The following is a 21,353-nucleotide window of genomic DNA, read 5'->3' on the forward strand; positions in this document are numbered from 1 at the left end:
AAACCTGGAGATAATTATGCCCCACTCTTCTGAGGAGCAATGTTTTTTATTTTCGAGGGGGACCTTTCACGCTGCCATCTCCTCTCCTGTCCCTACTGAAAGGTTTATAGGCCGGCAGAAGGGAGAACCTGGCTTAAGTAAAGTTAATCAGGTTTCTTTACTGTACAGATTCTCTGGGCTGCTGTAGGCTAATGTTCATTCTGGATTGTCACAGCAGGCGTATGGTACACAGCCATCCGCAAATCTATTTGTCTGTAGAGTCCTCTTTTAATAGAAGTGTCTAACAACTGGTTCCACCAAACAGCAATTTGGTAACTTCTAGACCAGGTAATAGAAAGGGGTCTGAAATAAGGCAGAGATGGAGGGAAGAAATAAGTTCTAATTTTATTTAGGAAATTACAAGCAAGACTTGATCTTGGGAAGTAAGGAAGAAGTAGGAGGCGGAGGCTGAACCCCCATCTGTGTGACTAAGTTTGGGTGGTGGTATCATTGAGTTTGGACATAGGGGATAAATAACTGAATTGGGGAAAAGACTTTAGTTCTGGACATGTAGAATTTGAAAGCACCTGTAGAATTCAGGAGACAAACAGGTAGGTAACTGGACATGCACGTGAAGACATGGAAAGATACAAATTTGAATGTCACCAGCACTTTGCAGTCATTAAAATCATGAAAATGGATGAGATTTCAGAGAATTGTGAGTACTGGCAACGTTTAATAAGCAGAGAAAGAATTCTGGGAAGGAGAGAGGTGATAGAGTTTCAAGAAGGGGGACGTAGATGACAGTGTCATCCTTCGGAGAATGTAAGTGTCCATTGGATTTGGGCAGTTAGGTCCCCAGTGACCTTAGAGCAGTTCAGTGAAGTGGTGGACAAGAAAGCCAGACTGCAATAAATTGAGGGCATAGGGCTGCCTGTCGGGGCCAGGCGGGGCTACTGAAGACAGTGGGAATAGGCTGCTCTGAAGGAGTTTGGATGAAAAGAGAACATAATTAGCAAAAAAGAATTGTTTAGAATGAGCAGGACTTATATTTTATATGTTGAGATGGAGGAACTGATAAAGGAGATCCTGAAGATGTAGACAATAATTTAGATAATTGGGGAAACACGGACATATGAATAAGAAAAAAACCTGGCACAGTATATAAAAATCACTTGTATCCTTCAAGTTGGATGGATACTGGTAAGTTTGGGAGGAAATAAAGGTAAGAAGAGATAGAGGTAAATGAGTTTATACTGATAGCCCCAGTTTTCTTTGACCCAGATTTTTCAGAGACATATATACACATACATAATTACAGTTTTAAAATTCTTTCATAGTTACATGTTTTATTAATCACGTCTGAGGGACTTCCCTGGTGGCACAGTGGTTGGGAATCCGCCTGCCAATGCAGGGGACACGGGTTCGGGCCCTGGTCCAGGAGGATCCCGCATGCCGCGGAGCAACTGGGCCCGTGCGCCACAGGTACTGAGCCTGTGCTCTAGAGCCTGCGAGCCACAACTACTGAGCCCATGAGCCACAACTACTGAAGCCTCTGTGCCTAGAGCCCACGCTCCGCAACGGGAGAGGCCACTGCAATGAGAGGCCCACGCACCTGAACGAAGAGTAGCCCCTGCTCACCGCAACTAGAAAAAGCTCACATGCAGCAATGAAACCCAATGCAGCCAAAAATGAGTAAAAAAAAAAAAAAAAAAATCACGTCTGAGAAAAGTCACTGATTTTCATTTTCTACAGCATTATCTTGAAAGGACAAGATACAGTGACAACTTCCAAGCCTTTTGCCTATCAGAGCTGAAACTGAAACTATCTCCATAATTGAATGTTCACTTCTTATTTGTCATATGTTTATCCTTAGGAGGATACTTTCATAGTGTTTGATCACAGATGAGTTTGGGCATTGCTATCACTCAATAATGTTAACCATCTGTCAGGTCCTCTCCTACACTATATATTAATTTTTTCTCCGTTAAGCAAATATTTATTGGCGGCCTGTGGGAATAAGTTACACCTAGGTCTTCTTTCCTTGGTATGTTCACAAAAGGCTCTGAAACTAAATTTCCAAGTCAGGCCATAGTAAGGCCTGGCATAATACGTTTTCATCGTTAACAGTTTTTTTGTGTTTGTGGTTTTCTTTCCTTTTCTTTTTTCTCTTTTTTTTTTTTTGTTGAAGTAAGGATAAGATAACTCAGTAGTTGTCCATTGATTAATAAGTCAAAGAAGACATTGATGAAGCATGGTATTTTGAATATCCTTTTCACAGAATAGGTAATGGACCGTCCTGAAACTCTGGTGAGATGCTTATCATTTTCAGATTTTGGAGTGGCAGAGAAAACCCTATTACACCTTGAATTATCACTAGAAACATGAATTCAGCCAAATAAAAACAGTGCCTCTGCCTACTGAGGTTGTCCATTTCCATCTTAACAAAAGTGAACATTTCTCCTTTAGATTAAAGTCAAGAAAATCCCCTCTGTCCAGGATGCAATAATGGGGTGCCAGAAAGGGGAAAACTGAAGCTATTCCCTCTTTACACCTGAACAGTGAATTCATTCTGGTATCAAATATTTGTTATGATTCTGCTATGACCAGGTGCTTTATTGTGTTTAGAGATCAAGTTACTGTTCATTCCTGGTAAGTAAGAAAAATCCATGTTTTAGGACTCTGAATAGTAACTTTATATATTTTATATAAATATATTAAAATAAATATATATATATATTATATATAATATATATTTCACCTATTCAACAAAATTGTAATTTTCATCATCTCTTATGAATGATGAACTGTATTTCCTCTTTGGAAAGGGCTTATAGTGAATTAAAGTCTCCATATACTTTTTATATAAGACCATGGGAACCAAATTCTCAACTGGGAGCAAACTTAGCTTTTGCTATGAAGGTTTATGCTTGCCTGGCCTTAGAGTGGTAGGCCAGGAACCCAAGGTGGAGTTTTTTTCCTCTAAGTTACTTTCATTGATGCCACCCTGAAAAAATTTGGAGGGAGTACTTTTTGAAATAGCTTTATCTCAGTAACCCTTTAAAAATGCTTCAGGGTATGGGGAACATAACTGTCAAAATGTTCAAGCAACTCTTGTTGATTTAAGTATGATTGATCAGGAGCAATACAGGAAAGAGCTGGGTACAAAAGACAAAAGGCACGAGGCTATTTCATGTATTGTTTTTGGCTCATTGTACAGAACAGAGAAAGTCTCACACACTCACGCAGCCAAGGTCCCATACTGTTCTCTCCTTTTAGTAGAAATAAAAGAGAGCTAGTTTCTCAGTAGCGTCATTCTATCCTTAAGTGGGTACACAGTGATATTCTAATGGTCTCTGGAGCAGAGAATAATTCCGTGGCAGCTCTGACCTCCAGTCACCGGGTTCTCTGTAACTTAGTCTTTCATGGCCAATGACTATAATCATTATTTCGATTTATATTTAGCATCTCAAAATTGAAAGGATTCCATGGACAACAAAACAGGAAGTGATTTCATGAAGTGTTTTAGTATGGATAAAATAATAAACTATAAAAATACAAATCATCAGTAAAGCTTTTTCTTTCTGGAGAAGTATATTCAGAAATTAATGTAAGCATCTAAGGTGCGCATGTGTGTTTTTTCACCCTTGATCGTGTGTGTGTGTGTGTGTGTGTGTGTGTGTGTGCATTCCACTGCTATAGGAGACATACAAAATAATATCAGATTTGCTACTCTATGAAGTACTGGTTTCTCCCAAGAACTGTGTGCTTGCAGGGTTCGTTCAGGAAGGTGAGTGCCCTACCACCACATCGCAGTCATATCTCATCACCTTCAGTGGGAATAGTTTACACTTTAACTTCACATGCAGGCTTATTAAATTAGTATTACTCATCAGAACTTGCTTATTAATAAAACAAGCTGAATTAGCCACTGCAGAATCATATTTGGAAATTCAATGACAATTTTACATTTTTAATAAAGGCTCAGAAATATTATTGCAGAGCAGGTGGTACAGAAAACTGTGGTCAAATTTGACATTCATTGATCATTGAAGTGTGGAACGTGACAGGTGAAAATTGATATTGATTTCTTTCCTCTAATATTTGGAAGAGTTCTAAAAGGTAAATCCAATGAGATAACATGACATATCAAGTCTCACTGATTTCTCTGATCACCTCCTCCCCACATATCACTCCTTTGCCTGCCATGTTTTGAATAATTCAATGCTCATAGTCTTTCCAGTCCAGTGCATTATAAGACACACTCAAGCTGGGTTTCAATCATATTAGACTGAAAGCTGAACTTTTTATGAAGGATTATTTAAAACCAAATGCGTCTTGAGCCCAACAGCCTTTGAAACCAAACAATCCTGGGAGTTCAGTAAGGAAATGTCAACACTGTGGAGAACTTTTGGATTCAGAAAATTCAGTAATCCTATTTAATGTATGTTAACCGTATCAATATTAACAACCTTCTGCTGGACTTCAGCACTGATTTGAGAGCTGAGTTACTACTGGTCTTGTATTTTACCTAGTTGTGAAAGCACTGAGAGAGTTGTTCTTGGGTTGAACTTGACCTGCCTCTGGGAATGCTCTCTGTTCTATCCATCTTGAAAAGCTTTATTCAAGTGCATTTCTCTGCCTTCCTTCTCTTCACTTGCACCCCTTGGGAAATCGAAAGATGCTCAAATATAGATGTTAACACTGCAGCTGCTCTGCTTGGCAATGGTGTCTTTCAGCTTCCCAATAAAAAATTATATTGCTGACCACCCATTTGACTGAAAAGTGACTCATTTTACTGACAGATATCTGGATTGAGATGCCAAAAGAAATAGGTCATTTCAAATTTCCTTTTTAAGTCATAGCTTTGTGTTGCAACACTACTTGTTCAAAACTTAGATCATGAAGGTTCCTTCCTATGACCTCCAAATAATTAAAATGTTCTTCAATAGGCTATATAAAAAGCAAGCAGAATATTCCTAATTATCAATCTTTCTCTTGAGTCATATAGTTCTTGTAATTTCAAGGAAGAGAAACTCAAATGTAAAGTGTTACAATAGTCAAGCATACCAGCACTATTATATAACCATTCAGCAATTTTCTCTGCCAAGTCACGCTGAACCTTAGACTACTGAGGATGTCTTCTTAATTAATTTTTAAGGTTCTCCTCTTTTCAGTTAAAAAATGGTCACAATTTTATAAGTAAAATTAAAGAAAAATACAAAATAGAGCATCTGAGATGTTTCCATTAGGCATTATATATATATACATAAATTTAATAGATATACATATATAAACGCACTGGGATAAATCTCCATCTTCTGTGTCAGTAGGACATAGGTACATTTTCTTAGGAATAGGGAACTCCTTTCACAGTGGAAGTGAGGAAATTGGCTGGACCATCCTTATTGAATATAATTCCGTGAAGCCGCCATTCCTTCTGGCAATCTACTACTCCAACAGTGTGTAGTTCATCAAATTCAGGTCTTCTGAAGCCAGGCTAGAAATACAAAGTGAGGTGGACGACTAAGGGAGCTGACCAAAAAGGAGGAAAGGAAGAGGAGAAAAACAATTTCCCAATTTCATTCTTTCCCATATTCTCTGTGCTTGACAAGGGAAAAAATATTCGGGTCTGAGTTCCTCTCATTCTTAGCCATTGTTAGTTCAAAGTCTGAGAAAAAAAAAAAAAAGGTAAAAACGAAAATATGGAGTCCAGAATTCCGTTAGCTCTCTTGCATGTAATATCACAACTTAAAAGGCCTTCCAAAATGGAGGGATAAACTTTTAAAAATATAGCCCAATCTTTTCAATCTAAACAAGTAAACACTAAAAATATATTTTAGAAATCCAGCAAACACACTAACCACAGTCAAAGCAAAGGAAGGCTTATGGCTTACCAAATGACAGTGGCTGTCTACAAGAGAGAGAAAGAGAATAGTCCAAAATTCTATCTGACCTGGCAGAGCTAGGAGGGTGCCCTGGTTAGGGTCTTTCATGTACAGTTATTCAAGCTCAGACTTGATCATCTGTCAGGGATGCTACAGTAGGGAGAGTTTTGCCATAACTGTGAGACTCAGCAAGATCACTTCCAACTCTAAAACCTACAATTTTAATTTAATCACCAACACCAGCCATCATTAAGAGCGACCTCAAATAACTCCAAATCTGTTCATCTACTCACATATTCTTTACACAATCAACAGACCTCGAGTGATTACTACATGCCAGACACAGTTCTAAGACCCAGAATAAGGGATAAGAAAGGTAGCAACCTCTGTCACTGTGAGGCTTGAGTTCTTTGGGAAGAAGTTCATCTAGATACAAAGAGACACCAAAGATAATATTTGGTTTGATTATTATTCTGTAAAAGAAGTAAGGTAATCTGTTAAATTGGGACTGAGTTAGGCTAGTAGGACAATCAAGGAAAAAATATCTTTAAGAGATGAGTGCCAAAGAATAGAAAGGAATCCGTTATGGAAAATTTTTCTGGAAATAATATTTCCAAAACATGGGAACAGCGAATACAAAGTCCCTGAGGCAAGATGAAGCTTAACTACAATCAAGGAACAAAAAGAAGCTAAAAGGTTAGGTCAGGAGATAACCACACAAATTTACACCAGCTGGTCCCTAACTTCAAGTCTACGTGGCTATATTCTTCAGGTGAGTTACATATATATCATCCAAAAGACAAAAAAAAATTTGACTCCAAAATTACCCTGGAAATTCTGAGTGAGATTCTTTACAAAGGCACAACCATATTAAAGATCACAGCCATCATTCTCCAAACTCCACTCTGGGCATCACTTGCAGGCATTTAACGGAGGTGTTTTCATATCCTCTCTAAAATATTGGGCAGGAAGAACAAACATCCTAGCATGTCTGCACCATGCACCTAGTGTCTCACAATTGAAAAGTAGCTGGAGCTCACCCTGCTGATGGCTTTGCTGGTTTTTTTAACCATTTATTAAGAGTCCCATCTCTTTTAAGAACTGGGATATATTTTTTGAGGAAATAAACTACAGGAAAATTCAACTGACAGAGATCATTCTGTAGTTGACTTTTCTGTTCTTTGTTACATTTATTTGTTGAGACAAACGTCTGTTCTTAGTCTTTTATTAATGGCTCTGTTAAATAGAACGGACACAGTACACTGCACATACTTAAAAACACAATTTAAATTCTGAAATATGCATATACCCATGGAACTGCCAACACAATCAAGAAAAGGAACATATCCATCACTTGCAAGTGTTTATGCCCCATTCATAAAGCCCCTTTTCCCCCCTCACATTCCACCCCTCCATATCCCCAAGTGAGCACTGATATGCTTTCTTTCGTTATAGCTGTGTTTGCATTTTTCTAGAAATTTATATAAAGGGATTCACACACTGAGGACTCTTTTATCTGGCTTCTTTCACTCAATGTAAATATTTTGAGAGTAATTCATATTTTGGTGGGTGTCAATAGTTTATCACTATGTTTTGCTGAATAGTGTTTCACTGTATGGGTATACCACAGTATATTTATTCATTCTCTTGTTGATGGGTGCTCGAGGTTGTTTCAATTCTGTCTATTAAAAATAAAGATGCTATGATGATCCATGTACAAGTCTTTGTATGAACATATGCTTTCATTTTTCTTGCATAAATATCTAGGTGCAGAAAGGCTGGATCATACGGTAGGTGTACGTTCAACTTATAAAGAAACAGCCAAACTGCTGACTGAAGTGACTGTACTATTTTCCTTCCCACTAGCAGTGTAAAAGACTTGCAGTTCCTAAACTGCCTCACCAATACTTGGTGTGGTTGGACTTTTCTAATTTTAGCCATTCAATAGGTGTGTAGTGGTATCTCCTGGGGCTTTCATTTCCATATAGCTAATAATTGATTACATTGAGCAACTTCATGTGCTTATTTGCATCCGTACACCTCCTTGGCAGGATCTCTTTTTAAATATTCTTACACATATTGTTAATTTAAATTTTTTTTCTAATTACTGAGTTTTGAGAGTTCTATACATGTTAGAGACACAAGTCTTTTCAGGTATATAATTTGTAAATATTTTCTTCCAACCTGTGGCTTTTCTTTTATTAATAATGGCTTCCAAAGATGAAACCCAATTTATTACTTTTTTTCTTTTATGGATCTTGTTTTTGGTGTCATCTCTAGGAAATCTTTGCTTAACCCAAGGTCAAAAAGATTTTGTCCAAGTTTTAGAGATTTATGTTTTGCTCTACATTTAGTTAATTCTTTATATGGTGTGAAGTAGGGATCAAAGGTCATACTTTTGCATATGGCTACCTAGGCACTACATCCATGTACTACATGCTTCCAGCACCATTTGTCAAGAAGACTATCCTTTCTCCTCAAAATTGGCTTTGCACCTCTGTTGAAAAATCAATTGTCCTTATATGTGTGGATATGTTTCTGGGATCTACATTCTATTTGATTGACCTATTATATCTGACTCTTGGTTATAATATATTCTTTCACTGATTTCTTTTAACTTGCTCACGTAAATAGTCTCCCAGTAATATAGCCTTACCATTTGACTGGACATACCTAGGTATACCTGAAATGCATTTGATAAATCGATGGAACTTGCACTCAAACTAGGGTTACTTTCCAAAAACTCTTAAGATGTTGAGGTGTAAAAACGATGTACTCTACAGCCTTCCTGCCTCAACCAAGTGTATGTTAACACATCCCCACACAAGCTATTTTGCATGTGTATGGGGCTGTAGAGTCTGGGGAGTATCAGAGTGGTATGTGCTGTCTATCCCAAAAGATCATCACAGGAGGCAAAGGAAACATTAAGGAAATAGATAAGAATACTCAAATGCCAAATGTTAACATATTTCTCATGCGTTTTTAATATTTACATTGAGATAAATAAGCAAATTATTATAAAATAAAATACAAAACTTTAGAGAATATTTCAAAATGCTCTTTTTTGCCAGATGCAACAAGATACTAGGAATAGAGGGATTTTCTGGAACCAGCTTATCTTTCCTTTTTTATCACCATCGAGTGATGGGGTTGTATTTTATTCAGTGTATTGTACATGTGGGTGTGAATAAGATGAAAGTTGTCTCAAAAAGAGAAATGAGCAAAGAATTTATGTCGTCAACTTGTCTAAAACATTTTTTCATGTTCTGACTCATTTTTCTTTGCATTGGCATTTCAAGGCATTTTGTTTTTTAATTTGACTATTAAAAAACCTTGATAACTTCAGTGAAATCTCATGAAGATAATATAAACAACAGTAATGGAAAATGAAAAGATGATAATAGCAACCAGCACTGTGATATTTCTTGTCAGTGTTCTTTACTATTTAGAATAGTAACAAATCCCATATTAATTTGACTTTTTGAACTTTGGCCTTTACTTTGGTGGAAGAAATTCCTTACACTTTGCTTATTATCTGTTTGCAATTAAAAACAATTAATGACCATACTTTGATATGATCATCTTCGAGTTGTATAGAGGGAGGATAGTTATGCAACTATTTATATATCTATGGGTTCAAGGAAGTTTAAAGGCTTGATATTTGAATCCTGTGGAAAGTAGCCTCCTTTCCCAGAGGGAAATGAACATATACATGTACTTAATGTAGTTTAAACTAAAGCAACACCTGTTCGTAGAGGCACCTTCTATTCCAGGCATGTTTAGGTATAGGGAAGGGGAACAAGAGCTATAAAACATAATTCTTGTGTATAAGAAGTTTACAGGGGCTTCCCTGGTGGCGCAGTGGTTGAGAGTCCGCCTGCTGATGCCGGGGACACGGGTCTGTGCCCCGGTCCGGGAGGATCCCACATGCTGCGGAGCAGCTGGGCCCGCGAGCCATGGCCGCTGAGCCTGCACGTTTGGAGCCTGTGCTGCGCGTCTGGAGCCTGTGCTCCACAACAGGAGAGGCCACAACAGTGAGAGGCCCGCGTACCGCAAAAAAAGAAAAAAAAGAAAAAAAAAGTTTACAGTTTAGGGGGGTTGAGGGCACTCAATGACTCAACGCGGATGAGCCTGATGCAGGTTACTAAAAGGTCACCCTTGAATAAACTCTGCTTTAGGAAAGACCAGCCTACTCTTATTCTCTTAAACTCTTTAATGTGGTGCCCAATATACCTGAATATCAATGTCAAAGGCCACTTTAGAAATGTTTCCAGGGGTGCTAACAGCCAACAAGTTAATATGATTCCTATACACTTGACACAACACACCAGAGGTCTTGAATTCGGTGAGCATATTGGCCTCCTTTAAGAAAGATCACCCGTTAAACTTCGAATGCTAAGTGCTAAGAGAATGAGGTAAGTAATAAGTGATATTCAGGTTCAGAGGCTGAAGAGAAAAGGCGTCTCACCTTGAGTAGAACATTTTGTTGGATTCTCCAAAGTGGCAAACAATAGGGAGAACACTAAATAACTAAGACTGAATAAGTTGAGAAATAAGATGAAAGCCTAAGATGGAGGTCAAAATGTCCCCTAGATTTAAGGATACATTTAGGCTGAAAGGGAAACTATTGAAAAAGATGTAGAAAATGCTAAATATTTCACAAAAAATTTATTAGAACAAAAAATGTATTAGAATAAACCAACTTAGCAAAGTTTGTTTGCAGAATATGAAATCAACATACACACATCACTTGCATTTCCGTACATTAACAATGAACAATCTGAAAAAGAAATTAGGAGAACAATTCCATTTACAATACCATCTAAAAGGATAAAATACTTAGGAATAAGCTTAACCAAAGACATGAAACACTTGTACACTGAAAACTACAGCAGTATTGAGAGAAATTAAGGAAGACATAAATAAATGGAAAGACATCCCACGTTCATGAACTATTGTTAAAATGTCCATGTTACACAAAGCTATCTACAGATTTAATGCAATGCCTATCAAAATCCCCAATTTTTGCAGAAATAGAAGAAACGACTCCAAAATTGATATGTAACCACAAAGGACCCTCAATAACGAAAGCAAACTTGAAGACCCCACACCTTCTTTTGAAATGAAGTTTTCTTGTTGTTGTGGGTTAAAAATCCAAAGTCCTAAGTGTCCATAAATTATCCTCCTAAATTTATATTTTGGTTCATTCTCAGTGACAGGGCTTTCAGTGCCTGAGTGGCATTGAGGGCCCCTTCAATATCTGTAGCTTGGACTCCTGTCACTGACATGGTGTGGGTATCTCACAGCCTTGGCTGTTTTACCAGTTTATCAAGTCCCAGATGAACCATGCTAAGAAGGGCCCCACGCTTGCTTGGTTTCATGCTCTGATATTGCTGTCTTCATATTCTTAATGATTTTATCTTTGAACTTACGTTCTGTAAGTAAAGTTTATGGGACAATAAAATATACGCATGAGCAGAGGAGACACGTGCAATATGTGTGTCTGCCACCATTCCTGCTGCCCCATTCACATCTAGTTTTCACCCTGCTTATGGTGTGCTTTCCGTGACATGCTTATTTGGTACCCATTTGGAGTCTTACTGTGTTCTAACCAGAATTCTGTGCTACTGGTCACATCCAAGACTAAGTGAAGGTGTTAACAGCTCCGGAGGCCATGCTTTCCATTTGAATCTGAACTTACTTCTAACACAGAAAGAAAGCATTGTTTTTTAAGAAACAAGAATGTCTAAGGAATCTTATCATATCCTTTCTTACTCGTGTTACTTCCCAATATTAGCCAAACATTCTGCTGAAAAAGATGACATGTATGAAAAAGAGAAGAGAGAACAACCCACAGAACCCATTTAGGGCTCATCCTAATCTAGTATGATGTCATCTTATCTCGATTCTATCTGAAAAAAGAATTTACTTGGGCACATTCACAGGTTCCAGGTGAACATGAATTTGGGGAGAACACTATGCACCCCAGTGCAAATACTTTCAACAAGACTTTTTCTTTGCAGTTTGAACAAGAGGCACTATATTTTCATTTTGCACTGGAGCCCACACATTATGTCACTTGTTACTGTTAGAGCCCATGTTGGAAAATGGGGCTTCATGACATAGCCAAGCGAGTCTGTCAAATGAATTCTAGAATTATCCAGACTTACCCACTTTGTTGCAGCAAGTTGGTTCCAGGCAAACCCAGGTGAGAGGGGCATGTCCACAGTGGAGCAGAGAACTTTTGTCTCTCTATCACCAGACTCACTCCCAAGATGAAGGAAAGAAGAGCTTAGCAAAGCATGGCCAGTTATTCTTCCCAACTTTGCCCGTCAGGTAGGTCACCTCACCTAGCCAGTGTCAGTGAACATAAGAGCAGGGAGGTTAAAAGTTATACTAATCGAATTCCCTTCACATGCTGGTACCCGTAGGAACAAGAAGGGAAACTGTCACTACTGCTCCCCTGTTTTTTTCAATCTCTTAACCCACTCAACTATGCTTTTAAGCCTATAATTAATGGAATATGGCTCTCCCTTCAGGAAAAAGAATAGACCTTTATCAGGACAGTACTGCTCACACTTTTATGGGGCTACTCATTTGAGTGGCCTCCAGGAACTGCTGGTGGATGCCTTAGAGTTTCAACCCAGAAGTCTCCGATATGGGTGAGAAATTGCATTAATTCAAATGAACTCCAAGGCTACTCATATCCAATGATCAGAAACAACTTTTTGTTCTACCAGCCACCCACAACACAGCTAAACATAGACCGTTGATGAGGTCAAATGACAAACTAAGATTAAATACATAAAAGCATCTAGTAATACAATTCAGAAATCATAGAAATGTTGCAAATTTGTAAGTACAACTTTGCCAGTATCAAATTCTTCACAGAGAAATTAAAAGGGCACACATTACATGCTCTTATGAATTAAGGTTCCAAAGTATTAAATCCCAATTTTGAAAGCAAGTTTCCTTGTTACTGTGGGTTAAAAATCCAAAGTCCTAAACGTCCATAAACAATCCTCCCAAATGTACATTTGGTTCATTCTCAGTGACAGGGCTTTCATTGCCTGAATGGGACTGAGGGCTCCTTCAGTATCTGTAGCTTGGACTTCTGTCACTGACACGGGTGTGGGTCTCTCAGGGCCTTGGCTGTTTTATCAGTTTATCAACCCTCTCATGAACCATGCTTTTAAAGAGTCTAAAGAGTTGCTAAGATACAATTTGATTTTACAGCACTATCCCCCAAATTTAAAAACAATCTCAAAAGCAAGCCACTCCCCCACTCCTAGAAGAGTGAAACTAGGCACATTTTTGTTCCCGGAATCCAGTAAAGACTTTGACCAAAGAACATAGCAGAAACTCAATGGCATTTGAGAGAAATATAAAGTCTCTTTGGTTTTAGCCTCACTAGAATGTCCATTAGTCTATGCCATTTAACTGAAATTCCTGACCTGCGAACTTCGAACCAGGAGGAAACTTTTAGCTTGACCTTGATTTGTCACTATGAATTTGCCATGTGCAGTGCACAGCCCTGAGCATCTGTCACACATGGACTCTTGAGTTATCCTTCCTCTTTGATGACCTTGTTGTTTACACTGCAGTACTGAACTGTTTATGGGTTCTGTCGAGTAACATTACACCTCCAGGTCTGAGGCGTAGATTTGACAGTCCTATGCCGCCATGGTCATTTTCACTGCCTCCTGCTATGGAACTACATAGACCAAAGGCGGCTGCCTTTAGGAGAACATTTCTTTCTCCAATATAATTGACAAATCCAGTGTCAGCTTGGGTCCACAAGTAAAGGGAGTCACTTGAGCCTACGGTAGACCATATGTGTCAATGCCGACAAGTTCTATAAAACATCTTTTCCTTACAATTGAGTCTTTGTCTCAGTCAAGCCTGCTTGGGAAAAACTGTACCTGAAGAGTAAGGCAAGGTGGACGGCTGCCTGAGACTTTCCTGCCCTGTAAACTCCTGCACACTCTCAAGTCAAGTGCCAGGTAAAGGTCTCTGTATACTAAAGACCCTCCAGGTGCCTTATTCATTCCGCTCTAGGTATTGCTGAGTCACCTGCAACTCCCTAACGCCCCTTTTCTTTATGCCAGACCTTTACTTAAGTGGCTCGAAAGAAACAGCCACTCTCCCACACCATAAGCTGCAGCCATCAGCCAAAATCAAAGTATCTTATGGCTGGTGTAGTGGGTTGGATGGTGGCCCCCAAAAGGATATATCCATGTCCTAATCCTTGATGGTTACCTCATTTGAAAAAAAAGGTTTTGCAAATATCATTAAGGATCTTGAGATGGGATTTCCATCCTATGTTAGCTGGATGGGTCCTAAATACAATGACAATTGTCCTTAATATACAAGAAGGGCAGAGGGATATTTGAGACACACAAAAGAGAAGATACAGACACAGAAAGGGGGTGATGTGAAGACACAGACCAAAACTGAGTGACGTGGCCTCAAGCCAAGGAAGCTGGCAACCACCAGAAGCTGAAAGAGGCAAGGGATAGAATCTTCCCTAGAGCATCAGTAGGGAGAGCAGCCTCGCTGACACCTTGACAGCACACTTCTGGCCTCTACAACTGTGAGATAGTAAATTTCTATTGTGTTCAGCCTCCAAGTTTATTAGTCTCCCAGCAAGCACGGCACATTTATACAGCATGCATTAAACGTTTTCTAAGCTTCAGCAGTTTACTGCACAAACCTAAATATTTTCAAACAGTCAGAGGCCTCAACATCCCACCATACATTAAAGACCAAGGCAATAGACTACCTTCCTTGGCAGTAACAAAAGATTTTCCACATGGACATTTTCCTCTCCAAAATGTCAGCTCCTTTCTTTTTATTTCTCAGTGTTCCCAGGTAATGCACCAAGGGTTAGGGACTTCTAATTACCTTCCAGCAAGTACAATGCCTTAATTCCATTTGGTTTGGAATAAATTAGGAAATAAGATAAAAGAGAAAAGATGGAGGGCCGAATATTCCTGTTACTGTTGATAACCCTGGCTTGAGAATCCAGTTGGAATGAAATGATCACATAACTGAACCGCAGAATTGGGCAGATTTACTAACTAGTAATACACAGAATGAGAGAAACAGAAGACACTCACTCACACTCTCAAGGGAGAGAACAGAATTAGTCAAGGCAAGCATGCACGCTTAATTCTTTTCAAGCTTTCTGTATAAGTCACTTGATCACCCTGGGGCAGAGTCAGTAAAGAAGCAGCGCTGATAGGACCCTATGAGCTCTCTTGACAGGACTGAAACATCAGGAGCAGGAAAGGAACATTCCCTCACTCCCCACCACCACCACCCCCAGCAGTAAAAATATGATCATCCACATTGACAATGTAAAAGAAATCAGATCTCAAACTCTTCCAAACAATATCAGAGGAAGGAACACTCCCAAACTCATTCTACGAGGCCACCATCACCTTGATACCAAAACCAGGCAAGGATGTCACAAAGAAAGAAAACTACAGGCCAATATCACTGATGAACATAGATGCAAAAATCCTCAACACAATACTAGCAAACAGAAACCAACAGCACATTAAAAGGATCATACACCATGATCAAGTGGGGTTTATTCCAGGAATGCAAGGATTCTTCAATATACGCAAATCAATCAATGTGATACACCATATTAACAAGTTGAAGGAGAAAAACCATATGATCATCTCAATAGATGCAGAGAAAGCTTTCGACAAAATTCAACACCCATTTATGATAAAAACCCTGCACAAAGTAGGCATAGAGGGAACTTTCCTCAACATAATAAAGGCCATATATGACAAACCCACAGCCAACATCGTCTTCAATGGTGAAAAACTGAAACCATTTCCACTAAGATCAGGAACAAGACAAGGCTGCCCACTCTCACCACTCTTATTCAACATAGTTTTGGAAGTTTTAGCCACAGCAATCAGAGAAGAAAAGGAAATAAAAGGAATCCAAATCGGAAAAGAAGAAGTAAAGCTGTTACTGCTTGCAGATGACATGATACTATACATAGAGAATCCTAAAGATGCTACCGAAAAACTACTAGAGCTAATCAATGAATTTGGTAAAGTAGCAGGATACAAAATTAATGCACAGAAATCTCTGGCATTCCTGTACACTAATGATGAAAAATCTGAAAATGAAATCAAGAAAACACTCCCATTTACCATTGCAACAAAAAGAATAAAATATCTAGGAATAAACCTACCTAAGGAGACAAAAGACCTGTATGCAGAAAATTATAAGACACTGATGAAAGAAATTAAAGATGATACAAAGAGATGGAGAGATATACCATGCTCCTGGATTGGAAGAATCAATATTGTGAAAATGACTCTACTACCCAAAGCAATCTACAGATTCAATGCAATCCCTATCAAACTACCACTGGCATTTTTCACAGAAGTAGAACAAAAAATTTCAAAATTTGTTTGGAAAAACAAAAGACCCCGAATAGCCAAAGCAATCTTGAGAACGAAAAATGGGGCTGGAGGAATCAGGCTCCCTGACTTCAGACTATACTACAAAGCTACAGTAATTAAGACAGTGTGGTACTGGCATAAAAACAGAAAGATAGATCAGTGGATCAGGATAGAAAGCCCAGAGATAAACCCACGCACATATGGCCAACTCATCTTTGATAAAGGAGGCAGGAATGTACAGTGGAGAAAGGACAGCCTCTTCAATAAGTGGTGCTGGGAAAACTGGACAGGGACATGTAAAAGTATGAGATTAGATCATTCCCTAACACCATACACAAAAATAAGCTCAAAATGGATTAAAGACCTAAATGTAAGGCCAGAAACTATCAAACTCTTAGAGGAAAACATAGGTAGAACACTCTATGACATAAATCACAGCAAGATCCTTTTGGACCCACCTCCTAGAGAAATGGAACTAAAAACAAAAATAAACAAATGGGACCTAATGAGACTTCAAAGCTTTTGCACAGCAAAGGAAACCATAAACAAGACCAAAAGACAACCCTCAGAATGGGAGAAAATATTTGCAAATGAAGCAACAGACAAAGGATTAATCTCCAAAATTTATAAACAGCTCATGCAGCTCAATAGCAAAAAAGCAAACAACCCAATCCAAAAATGGGCAGAAGACTTAAATAGGCATTTCTCCAAAGAAGATATACAGACTGCCAACAAACACATGAAAGGATGCTCAACATCTTTACTCATTAGAGAAATGCAAATCAAAACTACAATGAGATATCATCTCACACCAGTCAGAATGGCCATCATCAAGAAATCTAGAAACAATAAATGCTGGAGAGGGTGTGGAGAAAAGGGAACACTCTTGCACTGCTGGTGGGAATGTGAATTGGTACAGCCACTATGGAGAACAGTATGGAGGTTCCTTAAAAAAGTAAAAATAGAACTACCATATGACCCAGCAATCCCACTACTAGGCATATACCCTGAGAAAACAATAATTCAAAAAGAGACATGTACCAAAATGTTCATTGCAGCTCTATTCACAATAGCCCGGAGCTGGAAACAACCTAAGTGTCCATCATCGGATGAATGGATAAAGAAGATGTGGCACATATATACAATGGAATATTACTCAGCCATAAAAAGAAACGAAACTGAGCTATTTGTAATGAGGTGGATAGACCTAGAGTCTGTCATACAGAGTGAAGTAAGTCAGAAAGAGAAAGACAAATACCGTATGCTAACACATATATATGGAATTAAAAAAAAAAAATGTCATGAAGAACCTAGGGGTAAAACAGGAATAAAGACACAGACCTACTTGAGAATGGACTTGAGGATATGGGGAGGGGGAAGGGTAAGCTGTGCCAAAGCGAAAGAGAGGCATGGACATATATACACTACCAAACGTAAGGTAGATAGATAGTGGGAAGCAGCCGCAGAGCACAGGGAGATCAGCTCGGTGCTTTGTGACCGCCTGGAGGGGTGGGATGGGGAGGGTGGGAGGGAGGGAGATGCATGAGGGAAGGGATGTGGGAACAGATGTATATGTATGACTGATTCACTTTGTTATAAAGCAGAAACTAATAAAAAAAAAAAAAGAAATCAGAAAGTACGCTAACTCTGATTCACTCTTAGTATACCAACAGCTAATCGGGAGCCTTGTGAAAAAACATCTTGATTAGTTGCTAATAAAACTCTTTAGGGGCCTGGGGGAAGATGGCGGAAGAGTAAGACGCGGAGATCACCTTCCTCCCCACAGAGACACCAGAAATTCATCTACACGTGGAACAACTCCTACAGAACACCTACTGAACGCTGGCAGAAGACCTCAGACCTCCCAAAAGGCAAGAAACTCCCCATGTACCTGGGTAGGGCAAAAGAAAAAAGAATAAACAGAGACAAAAGGATAGGGACGGGACCTGCGCCAGTGGGAGGGAGCTGGGAGGCAGGAAAGGTTTCCACACACTAGGAAGCCCCTTCGAGGGCGGAGACTGCAGGTGGCGGAGGGGGAAAGCTTGGGAGTAGCGGAGGAGAGCACAGCAACAGGGGAGCGGGGGGCAAAGCAGAGAGATTCCCGCACAGAGGATTGGTGCCGACCGGCACTCACCAGCCGGAGAGGCTTGTCTGCTTGGCTGCTGGGGAGGGCGGGGCTGGGAGCTGAGGCTCGGGTTTCGGGTTTCGGTCGGGAGCGCGCAGGGAGAGGACTGGGCTTGGCGGCCTGAACACAGCCTGAACGGGTTAGTGCACCACAGCTGGCCGGGAGGGAGTCCTGGAAAAAGTCTGGACCTGCCAAAGAGGCAAGAGACTTTTTCTTCCCTCTTTGTTTCCTGGTGCGCGAGGAGAGGGGATTAAGAGCACTGCTTAAAGGAGCTCCAGAGACGGGCGCGAGCCGCGGCTAAAAGCACGGGCGTGGGACGCTAGGGCTGCTGCTGCCACCGCCAAGAGGCCTGTGTGCGAGCGCAGGCCACTGTCTATGCCCCCTTTCCGGGGAGCCTGTGCAACCTGCCACTGCCGGGGTCCCGTGATCCAGGGGACGGCTTCCCCGGGAAAGTGCACAGCGCGCCTCGGGCTGGTGCAACGTCACGCCGGCTTCTGCTTCCGCAGGCTCACCCCGCACTCCGTACCCCTCCCTCCCCCAGGCCTGAGTGAGTCAGAGTCCCCAAAGCAGCTGTTCCTTTAACCCCGTCCTGTCTGAGCGAAGAACAGACGCCCTCCGGCGACCTACACGCAGAGGCGGGGCCAAATCCAAAGCTGAGACCCAGGAGCTGTGAGAACAAAGAAGAGAAAGGGAAACCTCTCCCAGCAGCCTCAGAAGCAGCGGATTAAAGCTCCATAATCAACTTGATGTACCCTGCATCTGTGGAATACATGAATAGACAACAAATCATCCCAAATTGAGGAGCCAGGAGTCAGTGCTGTGCCTCTGAGGTGGGAGAGCCAACTCCAGGACACTGGTCCACAAGAGACCTCCCAGCTCCACATAATATCAAACGGCGAAAATCTTCCAGAGATCTCCATCTCAACACCAGCACCCAGTTTCACTCAACGACCAGCAAGCTACACTGCTGGACACCCTATGCCAAACAACTAGTAAGACAGGAACACAACGCCACCCATTAGCAGAGAGGCTGCCTAAAATCATAAAAAGTCCGCAGACACCCCAAAACACACCACCAGACGTGGACCTGCCCACCAGAAAGACAAGATCCAGCCTCATCCACCAGAACACAGACACTAGTCCCCTCCACCAGGAAGCCTACACAACCCACTAAAACAACCTTAGCCACTAGGGACAGACACCAAAAACAACCGGAACTACGAACCTGCAGCCTGCAAAAAGGAGACCCCAAACACAGTAACATAAGCAAAATGAGAAGACAGAAAAACACACAGCAGGAGAACGAGCAAGATAAAAACCCACCAGACCTAACAAATGAAGAGGTAATAGGCAGTCTACCTGAAAAAGAATTCAGAATAATGATGGTAAAGATGATCCAAGATTCTATTTCCCAGATCCAAAATCTTGGAAATAGAATAGACAAAATGCAAGAAACAGTTAACAAGGACCTAGAAGAACTAAAGATGAATCAAGCATCGATTAAAAACACAATAAATGAAATAAAAAATACTCTAGATGGGATCAATAGCAGAATAACTGAGGCAGAAGAACGGATAAGTGAGGTGGAAGATAAAATAGTGGAAATAACTGATGCAGAGCAAAATAAAGAAAAAAGAATGTAAAGAACAGAGGACAGTCTCAGAGACCTCTGGGACAACATTAAACGCACCAACATTCGAATTATAGGGGTTCCAGAAGAAGAGAGAAAAAGAAAGGAACTGAGAAAATATTTGAAGAGATTATAGTTGAGAACTTCCCTAATATGGGAAAGGAAATAGTTAATCAAGTCCAGGAGGCACAGAGAGTCCCATACAGAATAAATCCAAGGAGAAATATGCCAAGACACATATTAATCAAACTGTCAAAAAATAAACACAAAGAAATCATATTAAAAGCAGCAAGGCAAAAACAACAAGTAACACACAAGGGAATCCCCATCAGGATAACAGCTGATCTCTCAGCAGAAACTCTACAAGCCAGAAGGGAGTGGCAGGACATAATTAAAGTGATGAAGGAGAAAAACCTGCAACCAAGACTACTCTAACCAGCAAGGATCTCATTCAGATTTGATGGAGAAATTAAAACGTTTACAGACAAGCAAAAGCTGAGAGAGTTCAGCACCACCAAACCAGCTTTACAACAAATGCTAAAGGAACTTCTCTAGGCAAGAAACAAAACAGAAGGAAAAGACCTACAATAACGAACCCAAAACAATTAAGAAAATGGGAATAGGAACATACATATCAATAATTACCTTAAATGTAAATGGACTAAATGCTCCCACCAAAAGACACAGATTGGCTGAATGGATACAAAAACAAGACCCATATATATGCTGTCTACAAGAGACCCACTTCAGACCTAGAGACACATACAGACTGAAAGTAAGGGGATGGAAAAAGATATTCCATGCAAATGGAAACCAAAAGAAAGCTGGAGTAGCAATTCTCATATCAGACAAAATAGACTTTAAAATAAAGACTACTAGAAGAGACAAAGAAGGACACTACATAATGATCAAGGGGTCGATCCAAGAAGAAGATATAACAATTGTAAATATTTATGCCCCAAACATAGGAGCACCCCAATACATAAGGCAAATACAGCCATAAAAGGAGAAATCGACAGTAACACAGTCATAGTAGGGGACTTTAACACCCCACTTTCACCAATGGACAGATCATCCAAAATGAAAATAAATAAGGAAACACAAGCTTTAAATGATACATTAAACAAGATGGACTTAATTGATATTTATAGGACATTCCATCCAAAAACAACAGAATACACATTTTTCTCAAGTGCCCATGGAACATTCTCCAGGATAGATCATATCTTGGGTCACAAATCAAGCCTTGGTAAATTTAATAAAACTGAAATTGTATCAAGTATCTTTTCTGACCACAA

The sequence above is a fragment of the Hyperoodon ampullatus genome (genome assembly GCF_949752795.1).
Source record: "Hyperoodon ampullatus genome assembly, chromosome: 2".
In the NCBI taxonomy this organism is placed as follows: domain Eukaryota; kingdom Metazoa; phylum Chordata; class Mammalia; order Artiodactyla; family Ziphiidae; genus Hyperoodon; species Hyperoodon ampullatus.